The sequence below is a fragment of the Balaenoptera acutorostrata genome, chromosome 10 (assembly GCF_949987535.1).
Source record: "Balaenoptera acutorostrata chromosome 10, mBalAcu1.1, whole genome shotgun sequence".
NCBI classification, from domain to species: Eukaryota; Metazoa; Chordata; class Mammalia; order Artiodactyla; family Balaenopteridae; genus Balaenoptera; species Balaenoptera acutorostrata.
Window position 1 is genome coordinate 18,665,297 of NC_080073.1, and position 14,499 is coordinate 18,679,795.

General features: G+C 38.8%; 1 protein-coding gene and 1 non-coding gene across 3 annotated transcripts in view; one reads left to right on the top strand and one right to left on the bottom strand.

Moving 5' to 3' along the window:
* Positions 1-14,499, top strand: part of RYBP (RING1 and YY1 binding protein) — a 75,599-nt gene that overhangs the window by 31,023 nt on the left and 30,077 nt on the right. The window lies entirely within an intron of this gene.
* Positions 3,943-4,042, bottom strand: LOC114239179 (small nucleolar RNA SNORA8). The gene has a single exon (XR_003624377.1). It is a non-coding gene; the product is annotated as a small nucleolar RNA SNORA8 (small nucleolar RNA).

Consider the following 14,499-nt stretch of genomic DNA (forward strand, 5'->3'; position numbering starts at 1 on the left):
GGTATGCCTGTAATTACAACACTTAGGGTTATCAGATTTAAATTTGAGAAGGGAGAATGGAATCTATAGGATGGGAAAGGGTTTTTCATTGTTTTAATTTACATTTCCCTTATCAAGAAGGTTAAACATCTTTTCACATGTTTGTTAGCTATTTGAAATCCTTCTGTATTTGTTAACTGTGTTGGAACGTTGAGAGGGTTTAATCTTCTGAACATACTTCCCTGAGTTTGAACTTCGGCATTCCTTTTAGTTCCTTTAGCATCTCTTCCCATGTTTTGTTATCCTTTTGTCTTTAGCTACCTGTTTAGTTCAGGGTGCAAAAAGACTACAGTATGTGCCCATTTTGCTTTTCTTTGTATTGTTATAACTATCAGGTAATGTTACGGTTTTTCAGATGGCTACTTTACAGCTGCACCTTTCTTTGCAATGGGCAGGAAGGCTTCCCCACCTCTACCCAACACTCCTTTTCCTGGCAGCTGTCCATTCCATTTGAAGTCTTGACGGTGCCATCAGTAGGTCACCAGATTCCAGGGGCGGAACTTCACAGGCTTTCAGTGGGGGATAGTAGGTGAAGGAAGATGAAATTAGGCACACAGAAGACAGGTAGAAGCAGAATGGCAGTTTATGATGATAGTTCTTTCCGCTAACCAGAATGCTCAGATATCCTTATCAGTTGCACTTTGTTACATGTCAGGGTGCTAAGGAACCCAGGTTAGTGATTTGAACTTGCTTGGTAAACCTGGAATTCATAACAAAAGCTGTGCCTGTTTGTGTGTCTTACAGTTTTTTAAAGACATGGCTTATACCACACTGTAGAAAATACCTTTCTGATTGATAAGATTGTTCTTGTTTTTGGTGAAAATTTTAAGTCTACTTCCAGAGGTTGTTTTATGTTGCTTGGTGTAGAAGTTTTAAGTGCTGAATTTCTTTCCTCTCTTTTTTTCTCTGGTGTTTAGGGGTCGAAAGTTAATGATTGATTTTGATCACAACTTTTCTTCTGATGAGGAGGTTTATGCCCCATAAAAAAGAATAATACATTGTAAGACTTAAACATAATGCAGCTTCAGATTATGTGATTTATTGGTATTCCACAGAAGAAGTAATGCAAATATAGTGCCTTGATTTTTTTTTTAAACTTAAAAAAAACCTTTATCTTGAAATTCTTATAGGTTCACAGGAAGTTTTAAGAAATACTACAGAGAAATCTGATGTATCCTTTTTACCCTGTTTCTCCTAGTGGTAACATCTTGCATGACTAATACCACTTCCAGAAAATTGACGCTGATACAACCCACAGACTTTATTTAGATTTCTGTAGTTTTACTCAGACCCATATGGTGGTGGGTGTGAAAGCATGCATATTCGCTTCTTTGTAATGTTGTCACACGTGGTTTGTGTGACCACCATCAAAGTCAAGGTGCAGAATTGCCATCGCAAGAGCCCCTCAGCTACTCTTTTACAGCCACAATTACCTCCGGCACCCCCAGCCTCTCTGGCAACGACTGATCTGTTCTCCAGCTCTATAATTTTGTCTTTTCAAAAATGTTATATAAATGGAGTCATACATATGTAATTTTTTGAAATTGGATCTTTTTTTCACTCATCATAATTCCTTTGAGATCCATTCAGGTTGTGTGCATCAATAGTTCATTCCTTTTTATTGCTAAGTGGTATTCCATGGTATGAATATACCACAGTTTTAACATTCACCCATTGAAGGACATTTGGGTTATTTACAGTTTTGAGCTATGAACAAATAAAACTGGTCTAAATGTGTACAGGTTTTTATGTGAACATAAGTTTTTGTTTCTCTAGGATAAACACCCAAGAGTACAATTACTGGGCAATGCGTTTTTCTTTCTTTTTTTTTTTTTTTGACACTACAGATAAGACTGGAATATGTATGCTACGTTAGAATTTTCTAAACAGCGTGTCTTAAATGGGAAACCGCTACTATCGAGTTTCCTTTAATTCTAATACAATTTATATTTGAAAACAGTCCATTGTCTAATTGGTAAATAAAGAATAAGGAGTGAGAATATTTTGAAAATTAGCTTCTATATTTAAAAAATTTGGAGGATTGGGTTAAAGTTAACAGCTTTATTGCATTATTTACTATACAGCTCACCCATCAAACAATTCAGTGAGTTTTAGTGAACTTATGCAGCTGTACAGCCATCAATCACTAAAGTCCAGTTTTAGAACACAGCACTTCAGAAACTTTCCTTGGGCCTGTTTTCAGTGAGGCCTCACTCCAGGCAACCATTGATACTTTTATAGTCTCTGTATAGATGTTATGGCAGTGGAATCATTCACTGTATAGTCTTTTGTGTCTGGTTTCTTTCACTTAGTATAATGTTTTTGAGGTTTGTCCACCGTGTTTCATTATTGCTCTGAAGTATTTCGTTTTCTGTATTCACCAGTTAATGGATTAGGATCATTTCCAATTGTGGTTGTTATGAATAATGCTGCTATAAATGTTTGTGTGGTTATTATTATTATTATTATTATTATGTTGTTTCTCTTGAGTAGGTAACCTAGGGGTGGATTGGTGACTTGTAATTGTATATTTAACTCCAACGAAACTGTCAAAGGGCTTTCCGAAGGGGTTATACCGTTTTATATATTCCCACCAACAACATGCAGGGGTTCCATTTTCTCCACATCCTCACCAGCACTTGGTTGTATTGTATTTTTTATTATAGCCTTTTTAGTGAATGTGTTGTGGAACTTCATTGTGGTTTTAATTTGTGATTCTGAAATCACTAACGAAGAGCATCTTTTCTTGTGCTTACTAGCCATTTGTGTATCTTCTTTGGTCAAATGTCTATTCACATATTTTTGTCCATTTTCAAAAATTGGGTTGTCTGTGTTTTTAGAATTGTAAGAGTTCTTTCTATGTTCTGAATGTATGTCCTTTATCAAATATATGTGCCTTTTCATTTTCTTATTGATGTCTTTTTTTTTTTTAAAGATCAAATTTATAGAGAGAATGTTTTTGCTTATCTCTTTTAAATTTTATTTTTATTTATTTATTTATGGCTGTGTTGGGTCTTAGTTCCTGTGCGAGGGCTTTCTCCAGTTGCGGCGAGCGGGGGCCACTCTTCATCGCAGTGCGCAGGCCTCTCACCACCGCGGCCTCTCTTGTTGCAGAGCACAGGCTCCAGACGCGCAGGCTCAGTAATTGTGGCTCACGGGCCCAGCTGCTCTGCGGCATATGGGATCTTCCAGTACCAGGGCTCGAACCCGTGTCCCCTGCATTGGCAGGCGGATTCTTAACCACTGCGCCACCAGGGAAGCCCCTTATTGATGTCTTTTGAAGAGCAGAAGTTTTAAATTTATCATTTTCATCCTCTTATAGAAAAATATTTTTTAAGAAGGCAGTCTTACTAGTGAAAAATGATATATTTTGACCTTTGTTAGTCTGTTTCTAAAATGATACTGGGTTCCTGACTTGATTATTTTTTTGGTTTTTAGCTTTTTTTACCCAGCAATGAAACAACAGCTTATAACGTCTATCTATATTTTTGCCCCAGAACCTTCTGAATGTATTATAAATCTTGTGTGAAAAGTTAGGTTTTCATCATTTTACTTTATAGTGAAAAAGCAGTAAATAATTCTACCCTAGGCCTGTTCAAGACAGTTTCTTGAACAAGTAATTAAGCTTCATTGAGATACACAATATATATTAAAACTAACACCAAATGGCTCAGATTATTAGAAATTCAGGGTAGTGGGGAACAGGTGTCTGTGTTTGAGCTCTTTTTCTTCATTCTGTTTAGAACTCAGCAGAAGAAATAAAATGGCTTTTTAGTTTCTCCTTTTGTAACTTTTTAATGTATATTTTATTGATGCAGCAAGCTTTTTAAAAATTGCCATCTGGAGATCAATCACAACAGTGTAATTCTGGCTTGAGAATGTCAAGTTTTTTTTTTTTTTTTTTACTGTATCAGTAGAAATACCAGGTCTAACATGCACAAAGCCAAGAAAACCAACGATGCCAAATACTGAATTTATATTGCACTGTCCTTTGAACAGAGAATGTCAAGTTTTTATCATCCTTTTTCTTCTCTGCATATCTCACTTTTGTCTTAGTTTGACGTTGGCTCACTAGTAATAACTTACTAAAGTGCAAGGTAGATCTTGAGTAAATTTTGTTTTAAAAAAGAAAACTTGATAAAGGAAGGAATGCAAACTGTACACCTAATTATGGCATTCGAGTTGGATTTTCTTAGCCACTCATCATCTTCATATGCAGAGGGCAGCAGAATGATAACACTTAATTGAAAGTGAACTTCTCAGGTGGATTTCAAGATGGGTACAAGTTGAAGGTTATTTGAGTACTTTTTCCACTGCTTTGCATCAACCATCTTTTATGAATTTTCCCTGTGCAGAACAGTCCTAGCTTTGGTGCAGTGTGTCATCATGTATGGACAGCAAGCTATATAAGAGACTCTGATAATGAAGATCAGAAACTAGAGGGGACTGAGATCACCTTTCAGATAGGACACATTAGTATGAACTATGTGTACACTTCCTACCTCATATGCATATTTTTGCCAGTAGAAGTTAGAATTTTTCTTGCTAAGAAGTAAAATGACACACCGAAAGTTGGTCGTAAGATGGGGGAAAAGTTAGTAGGAGTTTAGTTGTTGCTTCACTGAGTGCATCTTAAATGAGAGAATTCGATGAGGGAGAATGTGCCTGGCGTCCGGAGTGCAGGCAGAGTAGCTTGTTAAGCTCTTGTGCAGGCTCATTCCCATCAGAGAATTAGCTGTGCCTTTTTGGAAGTCGTCTCCTTTGTTTTGCATTGTACATCAGGCCGTGGAGGTTCATCTTGTAGACATGGAGCACCTGCTTGTGCAAACAATTAACTTGGTGCAGTTTTTCCCATCGTAGTTGATAGCACAAAAGTGAAAATACAGGAAAGTGTTTTAATAAGCATGCTGTATATAATCTTTTAAACATCTACTCTCTTGGAGTTTGCCAGAAATGTATTTCAAGTACGTAATAGTTTTCAAGCCTTCTATGGTGATGGGTCCTGCTGAGTTAACTACAAACTTTTGGTTAGGCTGCAGTTAGCCAAGCAGCAGTTAGCTATATAGGCAATCTGATCCTGTCCCCTTGTTACCTGCCAGGATTTTTGGCCTCCTTAATCAATAGAAATTGATCAGAGGCCAGACAAGAAATTCAGGCAAGGCTTTATTGGGGCCCCTGCTGCAGCAGGGGGGCAGTGGGAACAAACAGCAGGTTCCCTTGCTTGTTCGCTCCCCGGGGGGGCAGGGGGTGGTGAGCTTGTTCCTTATATGGGGTGAGGGTAGGGGTGTGGCCAGGGGTCCGGCCAGAGGGGTGGCTTAGGTGTTTTGCCCACCCCTTAGGTGGTGGTGTGTGCAGGGGGCATGCGTGCAGTACCCTGCTTTTGCTCCTGATGCCCTGCTTTTGTTCCAGGCTCTTCAAAAGTGGCAGTTGGGTTTTTTGGTCTCTTTGTATCTTTTGTCCAGAATTTGCCCCAACTGCCAGGCACGCAGTTATTTTTAGTCCCATACGGTTTTCTTTGTATTTTTTTTGCTGGAGGAGAGGTGTGTCCAGGTGCAAGCATTGCAGCACTGCAGCAAAGGGTCCCAGGTCCTAGCCTGTCTCACCCTTACCAACCTAGTCTAGTAAACTGAGGGCGCTCCAACCTGGCTTGTACGCCTTCCCTCAATTACAAACCAGGGTGCATGTTTTGCAGACTGTTGAGGAAATGTGGAGAGTTAACAAGATGACTGGACTTAACTTCCTGTCTTTAATTCTCTTCCCCAAAGTGATGGTGTTGCTCTGACTGGCTGTGTTTTCACTATATGATATAATAAGGTTTTCTTCACAGCATTTAGGGCTGATGATGAGTTTCAGTTTTCTGTTTTTGAAGAATATTCTCTGATACACTTGTTTGTCAGTGTCAGACAAATGCCAGGGAGGGTTTTTGGGGAAAGAATTTTGATTTGGCCAGGAAACTTGCACTGGTGGATGTCTAGGCTGATCTATTGCACTTAAGCATGAATATGCATAAAGAAAGTGAATGTGCTAACAAATGTTGGAATCCCATTTGCTGCAATATAGAAAAAATGTTAGATATTTGTCGTTCTTTATTTGCACCATTAGTATAGCTGCGTAGGATCGATGGGGACCCTTCTGAATCTCTTGAGTGGTAAGAGTGACCCATCCTCACTGTCGCCTCCCTGCAGATCTTGGCCTTTAAAGCTGCCAAGGTGCATATGTCATCCTGGTCACCTGTGAAATGATTTCATGGGCTGTGGAGGACCCTCTTTTTACAGTAGGTTCTAGAGGTAACTACTGAGGTGGCTTCTCATCACAGATTTACAAGTTGGCTGAATCATCTTAATTTTTGCTATTCGTTGGTCTAGGATTTGTCATGTGGGCTAAAGTTGATTGATTGCTCATTTCTCTTATATATAAATTATACTTAAGTTTGTGTTCTGAGGTGTCTATATAGTTTAGAATATACTTTAAAGTTTCTAAGTAGATCTTGTCAAAAGTTAAGTAATAACCACTTTTAAAACCCATGGCACCTTGTAAAGCAATTATACTCCAATAAAGATGTTAAAAAATAAATAAATAAAATAAAATACAAGTTACTGACCAAAAAAAAAAAAAACCATGGCACTGTGAAAATAAATGACTTTGGCTTAAGCCAAGTAAATTCAAACTTTCCTCATTCTGAAGGTATAAATGAGACATGAGATGTTATGAAAATTGAATTTGTAAAATATTTTCTTAGAGAAGCCTTAAAGAGGGAATTTGTATTTTATTTTTAACTTTAATTTTCAAAAATTACTACAGAATTAGATATCTATAGGTTAGATGGTCTTAGCATATTTCTCCTGATAGTAGTCAGTTTTTCACTGATGAGAACAACAATGTCACCAATAAGTAAACAAATCTAAAAGTATTTTCACACTTCAAAAAGTTGACATTGAAATGCAGCCAGACAAGCTTAGTTACTACAGTGTGTGTTTCAAGTGAATATAAACGGTGAATTTGGGAAGCATTATAAAGTAACGCTTCTTCTTCCCCGTCGTTGCAATTGCTAATTATCACTCCATTATATATCCTTTATTTTGAAGTGGTGTATGTCAGCGTAAAGAGGACGGGTAGTGAACGCAAATGGAGAGTGCCTGAGCTCCATGCAGCCTCTGCCTGAGCACGGGGTGTGACTCTAAACTTTCCCTGGCTTTTGTTTTCTAACCTATCAGATAAAAGGTTTATATTTAATAGATCTCTGTAGTGCTTTCCAGCTCCAGATCCTCAAATTTCATGGGTTGTAATGTTTTTACCCAGTTTTGTTCTAAATAAAAACATCATCTGACATGCTTAGCAATTAAATTATTTGCAAATACTTTACAGACTGTGGAAACTAGCATATCTTGCTGCCTTCCTTCCCCCTTTCGCCTCTGAGAAAAAACTATAACGCCAATGGAAATTCCTTACCGTCTACTAACTTTCAGATAAGAGCAGAAGCCTCAGGTTGAGTTTCTATACATTCTGTATTCAGTGTTAGGATGCCTGCACAGAGTTCTTAAACCCAACAGACTTCCTTAAATGGTTCTGAAGAGAATTAATCTCTACTGCTCTAAGGCTTCCATTGGAGATAGTGAATTACCTTCTCTCCTATGCGTTCAGAATCATACGTGTGTGTGTGTGTGTATTCCTATCTATATCCTTGGGAGACTTGAGAAAATAATCAATGAATGACTTTTTGGTGTTCTGTGGTTCAGGTTGAAAAAGGCTGTGGACACTGTGATGTGGTATAATCAATTCTTATGTGAATTTACAAATGCAAAACAAAACCCACAGCAGAGATGTTCTTTGTACTTGAGACTTCACCACCTGGCGTATGCTTTTAGTTTTCCAGCAACCCAAACACTTAGTGAACACCTACAGTCCTTTCTGTTACCGGTGATCATGTGCTTTGGCTGCCCAAATTATTTGGCGTTCCCCGCACTTACTTGTTTGTCTCTCCCTTGCATTTATTTCCCCCTCCTCGGAATATTCCCTTTGTTCACTGGTTCACTGCTTGAAGACTCCCTAGTCAGCTTCCGTTGAACTCATCTCCCAGGACAAAGTTGGCTTTGCCTCTTTTGTACGCCAGTACCTGGCCTGATAACCATCATCTTTCACATTTGAAAAATCGTATTTTACAGAATCATCTCACCAACCCTGTCCCTACCCATCCCCAGAAGGACTGCTAGACTTGTCAGCACCTGCTCTGTGTTGGTTGACTATGGAATGATCCGTTAACACTCTCTTGCTCAGTGTAATGATAGGCATTTATAGTATGGTTTTGCAGCAGTAACAGCAGCAGTGTATGGGGGTACCAAACAGCAAAACACCTTGGTCTACGTGGAGACAGAAATGCAATCTTGGCTTCGTTAACACCACACTCAAACCACCTGAGCCCATAAATGCTGTTACTGCCTGACAGGAGCATAAAGACATTAAAAAACAGCTTAAGTGATGTAAAGACTGTATACATCAAATACAGATATGTATTTAGTGGCATAGAACAAGCCAGCAATGTCTTTAAAAAATAAATAAATAGAACAGCGCTTCAAAGGAGGTACGTACCCAGGAAACCTAAAATGAAATTGCCTACATTGTCACTATATGGATGGTCTTAAAAGGTCAGTACCATTCTTGGGCCTCTCTCATAGTTTTCTCATTTGTGAAATTGTTGTTTTGAGAGAATTGCTTGAGGAGGATGTATGAGCAAGTGTGTTGAAAGTGAGAAAGCAGCAAAATAGAAGTGTGAAGTGTTAGTGAAACCGAACAGATTCTAAGTTTGAATTGTTGAGAAGTTTCTGGGTCTCACCTCTTTTGTCAATCAAAGAGGTGAATACATAAGGTCTTGCATACAGTGGATGTTCAGTAAATATTTGTTGAGTCAAGGAAACAAGTGAGGCTTGGGGATATAATGAACAAGAATGACACTGTGGGTTGGATTGGGGTGCAGAAGAGTGTTCCAGACAAAAGGATCCTCTGGAGAATGTCTAGAAGTGTCAGTGCTACCTGGCAATGGATTGTGAAGGTAAGAACTTTAGATCCGGCTCCCAGTGCACGTGGGAACTCGTGCTGATACTCTGAGGAAGGGAGTGGTGTAAATCAGTGACAGAGAAAGAATGAACTTTGACACTCTTGTGGTAAACTAAAGAAAGGACAATATTAGAGGCCCGGAGGTTTGTAGTAGAAGTAGCTCAGGTGAGCTGTACTTTGATCCACAGTGGGAGGTGGAATAATAACCGTTTATTGAGGGACCATGATATGCCAGGTCTGGTATGAGGCATGTACTTTTATCTTTACAGCAGCCCTGGAGACACCTGGTATTACTTCCTTTTTAAAGATGAGGATAGACGTAACCCATCTGGAACGTACGTGGTGTTAGTATGATGTACTAACTCGAGTTGCAGAGAAAGGCGTTACACGGCAGAGAAAAGTGCGGGTGGGGTGGCAGCTGGGGTGGGGTGAAATATGGCCCTTAACGTGTGGGCCTCTTGAGGCGTTGCCTTTACAGATTTGGTGGAGAACTACCACCCAAGCTGGTGCTGGTAGCTTGGTGAAGCTCGTTTTGATTTCTTTGGAAACATTACTTGTTTTTGTTCAAATTGTTTACTAATTATTATTTAAATAAGTCAGACCTTTATATGTTTGTTCTGTTATACTGAACATTAGCCTTACTGCGAGGAAGGATCTTTAACCACTTGGGAAATGCATACTACCTGTTTTAAAGAGATCATTTGATGAATGAATGATGGTACTGTATTGTAAAAATTTTGAATTGGGGGAGAAAAATAACAATTACTACATATGTTTGAAAGTAAAACGAAGAGCTCTGTCCAGTAACTAACTTGCCACTTGAGTAACTTAACTACATTAACCACCCAAAGAAGAAATGAAAGTAAAATTTTTTATCATTCAAATATTTGGCTGTGTCCACTGTTTCTGTTGTTTTATATGCCGAAGCCCCTTCCTTGGACGGATGACATTTTCCCCTCTGATGTCTTCACACTTCTTTGCCTTATATAGATCTTACAGGTTTATACACAGCAATCCACTTCATTTAAGCTTTCTATTCCTGCCTGCAAGCCTCCTTTCTAATTGCATTTCTTTCTGAAATGCCTTATATCAGCTTCTCAGCTTCCTCCCCTCAGTAACCCCAGAGATTTGAGTCAAGTAGATTCCTATAATATCAGGAGGTGCAGCTATTCTATAGGGAGTCATAATGATTTATTGCAGCATACTGCTAGTATTCCTTTGCCTATTTATTCACCAGTCTACTGAATGCACTGTTTAGCTTGATAAGATACTTTGTTTTTTTTACTGTGTATGTTTTGAATATTTTTATTTATAGGTCTAGACCATAATGTCCAAAAGGGAACTGTAATGTCTTTCATTTGTTTGGCATTGAGCTTAGTCCAGTGTGAACAGGCTCATTTCTTCAAAAAAAAAAAAGAAGGTTTTAGTAAGAAAAAAATTTAGTGTTTTTTGTGTGTTTTAAACGACACCAATTGGATGAAATAGTAAAGGTAGAGAATATGATTTTAGGAATATGAAATTGCTGAGTTTATAGAAACAATTTTTAAGTACCACACGAAAAGCATTGTATTTGTGAAAGATGCCTGATGTATTATAAAATAATTTTGACTTGTTTCTGCCAGTCCAAAGATTTATATTAAGTTAACGTTTTAAACACAAAGACATACTGTTGCCTTAGTGGTGGTGATGATGAAATAGGACACATTTCCAAGAATGCAGCCATCGTTAAAAGAAGGACTTCTATTGGATGGCATTTTTAAGTCATCTCTTTTTTTCAAAGTGTAATTTTCAGGAAGGAAATAAAAATCTGAACGAAAAGTGTTTTTTATTGTCATCAAAAGGTGGAATGAAATATTCTTGTTCCTGGATTTAAAGAATAAACATTTCATGTATGTTTGAAACTTAGAAGTTTGGAGGTGAGAGGCATTTTGCTGAGCAGACATTGCTTTTTATTTCATTAATTCCTTCAGGACTCTCCTCAAGACACTTGATGTTAGGCTGACAGTTCCATGTTAGTTCAGGCACAGTGCCCAGGGTTCAGCCTGTAGCTAACGAAAGTAAAGGCATTAAGAATCCCAGTAATCCACTCTCACTCACATCAGCTCTGTATATTCTGGTCAGTGGAACTGGGGAGAAATTGGGGGCATTAAGCGGGCTAGACAATGAAAGGCACTTCTGCCATTGATGTGTGAGACTCTTTAAATGGAAAATGACTTCAAATAATGGTGCCAGGATGGTGTCCTTTACAGTTGGCCCAGGTTCATCTTAGAATGGAAAGTTCTTGGAGAGAGCTAATTTTTCTCATTGTGTCACCTGTAATTGTTCTTAAAATGGCTTCACTTTTAAAATAGAGAAGGTGAAAATTGCATCGCATCTTTTGAGATAATTTTCAGCAACAAATTCTGATTTTTTTTTTCCTTCGTAAAACTGCCTAGTTAAAATCTTTATGCTTTGTGTATCAACCTCATACTCAGGAGATATGCACAGAAAATCCAAAGTTGCCAGTGAAATCTGAAATTACTCATAAAGTTGCATTTAATTTTGAATTATTATAAACATGATCTTTGTATATAACCAGAATTCAGGGGTAGAATCCTATTATTACAGATAACATCGACTAGCAATTTTCTTATATAACAAACATAAGCTATAGCCAAAGTCTCTCTGCTTAAACTCTGGCAATTATAATAGCTTAAGAGTTGACCTACATTGACTTGTGTTTGAGTTCCTAAGACTGTTCGATGCTTGCAGCTTCAGGAGCAGGTTTGAATGCCCTCCTCCTCCTGTTCGGACTTAGCTCTTCAGATATGTCTGGGGACCCCAGCAGTTGGGTTAAGTCTAGGAGGAATCGGGGGCAGTGTCTAGCAGTTAAGGAAGGGCTATGAGAAACACAAGGCTATTTCTGAGAGGCTTGTTAGGAGAGTGTCCCTAAGAAAGATGGTTCTCCACGCAGACGTCACATTAGCCTCCTGGGGAGCACAAAACCTTTGTATAGGTGGGGGCCCATCTCGGACCCATTCAATCATTGTCTCTGTTGGTGGGACCGGAGCCTCATTCTTCTTTAAAGCCTCCCCTGTTGATTCTAACGTGCAGTCAGTTCTGAGAGGCACTGATCTAGCGGTAAAACATAGTTGACAATCAGTGGTATGAATCTGGTAGGATTGTCTACCAAGCTGTTCATTTCTTTAGCAACTTTTGTGTCTCTTAATACTTCAGCATATTCCTGTTGTTGAATTTAACTTTTCATTCAGCTAGTGAATTTTACCTTTCTGGTTAAATAGCACTATAGTAGACAGTACAGAGGGTTTACAGTAGCTGAGTACATGCTCCCTAAATAATAGTGTTGATCTGGCTCCCTGCCTGCCCTTCTGGCCTCATCTTCTGGTGCCCAGTCTCTGCAAATCTGCCACCTTGGTCTTCGTATTACCATACTATTTTCCTTCCAACCACAGGGCCATTTTCCATACTTTGCCTACCTGAGACTGTCTGTCCTTGACTCTTCCCTCCCCCCATTCTGGTTAACTCCCTCACCGCCCCCGCAAAGCCACTTTCTTTGAATGTGCCCTTCATGTTCCTGTCTTTTGGAATGCTTTCCTCAGTTGTAATTTCCTACGTATGTGTGTGATTATTTGCTAGTTTGACTCACTATTTAGACCTAGCTCTTTAAGAGCAGGGATCAGGCTGTTTTTACTCACCATGGGGTATTTCTAGCACCTAGCACAGTGCTTGAGATAACAGCGTGTGTTGAATGAATGAATAAAATGCAAGGTAACGGGACACAAATTCCATTAGCTTGTGTATGTCTATAGAACCAAATAAATAGGAGAGTTGATAGGAACTCAGAGACTTCTGAGGCTTCAGATACTGAGCAGCGTACGGGTTTTATCTTAAAGCCTTCAGGAGTGTTGTTTTGAGGATTCTGGAGCCCCATTTGGGCTCTGCTATGTTTGCTCTGGGTTTGGAAGGGAGAGAAATTATGCTGGGTATTTGTCCTCCAAGGGCTTTGCAGGATGGACGCTAAAGAGTCACTGTGGAGAAATAGTGGTTTATAAAGAGTGGTTATTTTTAGAGAAATTGTTACTCAATGGTGGCAAAATTTATGGACATAAGTAATTATGACTTTTCTGGGCACCTTTTTTTTTTTTTTTAAGGAAATGGGGATAATTCATACTTTTTTAAGTTTAAAATTGGCAAGCAAACCAATTGTTCATTAAATCACCTGCTTATTAATAGCAGATGAGTTTTAGGATACATATCTAATATTTAGGAGTATATTTTCACATATCTATGAATATTACTTTCAGAACATTTACATGAATTTTATAAGGAAGGCAGTGTTATGGGATAAAAGGATCAAGACCACTGTACCCAGGAGTCAGAAGACACTAAATAACAATAAAGCCTTTGGCAGACCGCTAGGTATCTGCATTTCATTTTTGTCATCTGTAAAACAGAAGAAATTGAGCTAAGTATTTTCTCACAGGGAAGAACCAAGAGAACATGGTTAACTACTACTCTTTTTTGTCTGGACTTACCTCACAGCTTAAAAGAAAATGCATTGTAATACATAAACCAAGGGAAAAAAGGTAATCATAGATGGCTCCCCACCCCCCATTAATTCCTGTTTTTAATTGTCCAGGGAATAAAATGCATGGGGATTCACCACTGTTTTTTTTGCTAATGACCAGCCTTGCAGGAAGCCTAAGGCTTAATTAAGCTCAGTGGAAAGCATTAGCAAAGCCACAGTATTCATGGCAGTAAAACGAAGACCTTTCTGTGATCTTGGTGGGCAGCTCTTCTGAAAAGTTTCCAGGCAAAAATCACCCTCCATCGCCTATCATGTAGAACTTTAGGGGGTCAGTTTAGTACCTGTACATGTGCTGAGGTGGGCTCTCTAAATAACAAGAAACGAGACTGCCTGCAGCTGCCTCTGCTTGTTCACCTGACAAAGGGGGTCGTTGGCCTGGTTTAAGTGCCGTAATTGTTGTCATGCCTTAGGACTCACCTCTGTATCTGGTTGCTGGTGTACAGGCCCTCATCAGAAAATTCCTCCTCCAGCTCATTTTGTTCAGCTTCTCCCAAAAATTGCTCCCCCCCCCCAAAAAAAATTACTGATAACAAAAGATTAGAGAGACTCAACAGTCCATTTGTCCCTAAATTCTTTCCCTTAAGGATCTAGGGGCCCTAAGTGGAGACTGTTGCCCATTGGTTTTTAAAAGTACCAGGGAGCCATGGGAACCTCAGCCAAAATTTGCATTTTGAGTAACTAGAGTGACAGTGTGTGTCAGTGCCGTATATTCTTTTTCCTGGTCCTAATTTTCTGCTCTGGTTTTCATTAGTATTGATTTTTTAAATATATAAATATTTAATCTGTGATTAAGAAAATTTGTAATCCACTGCCTCCTTTGT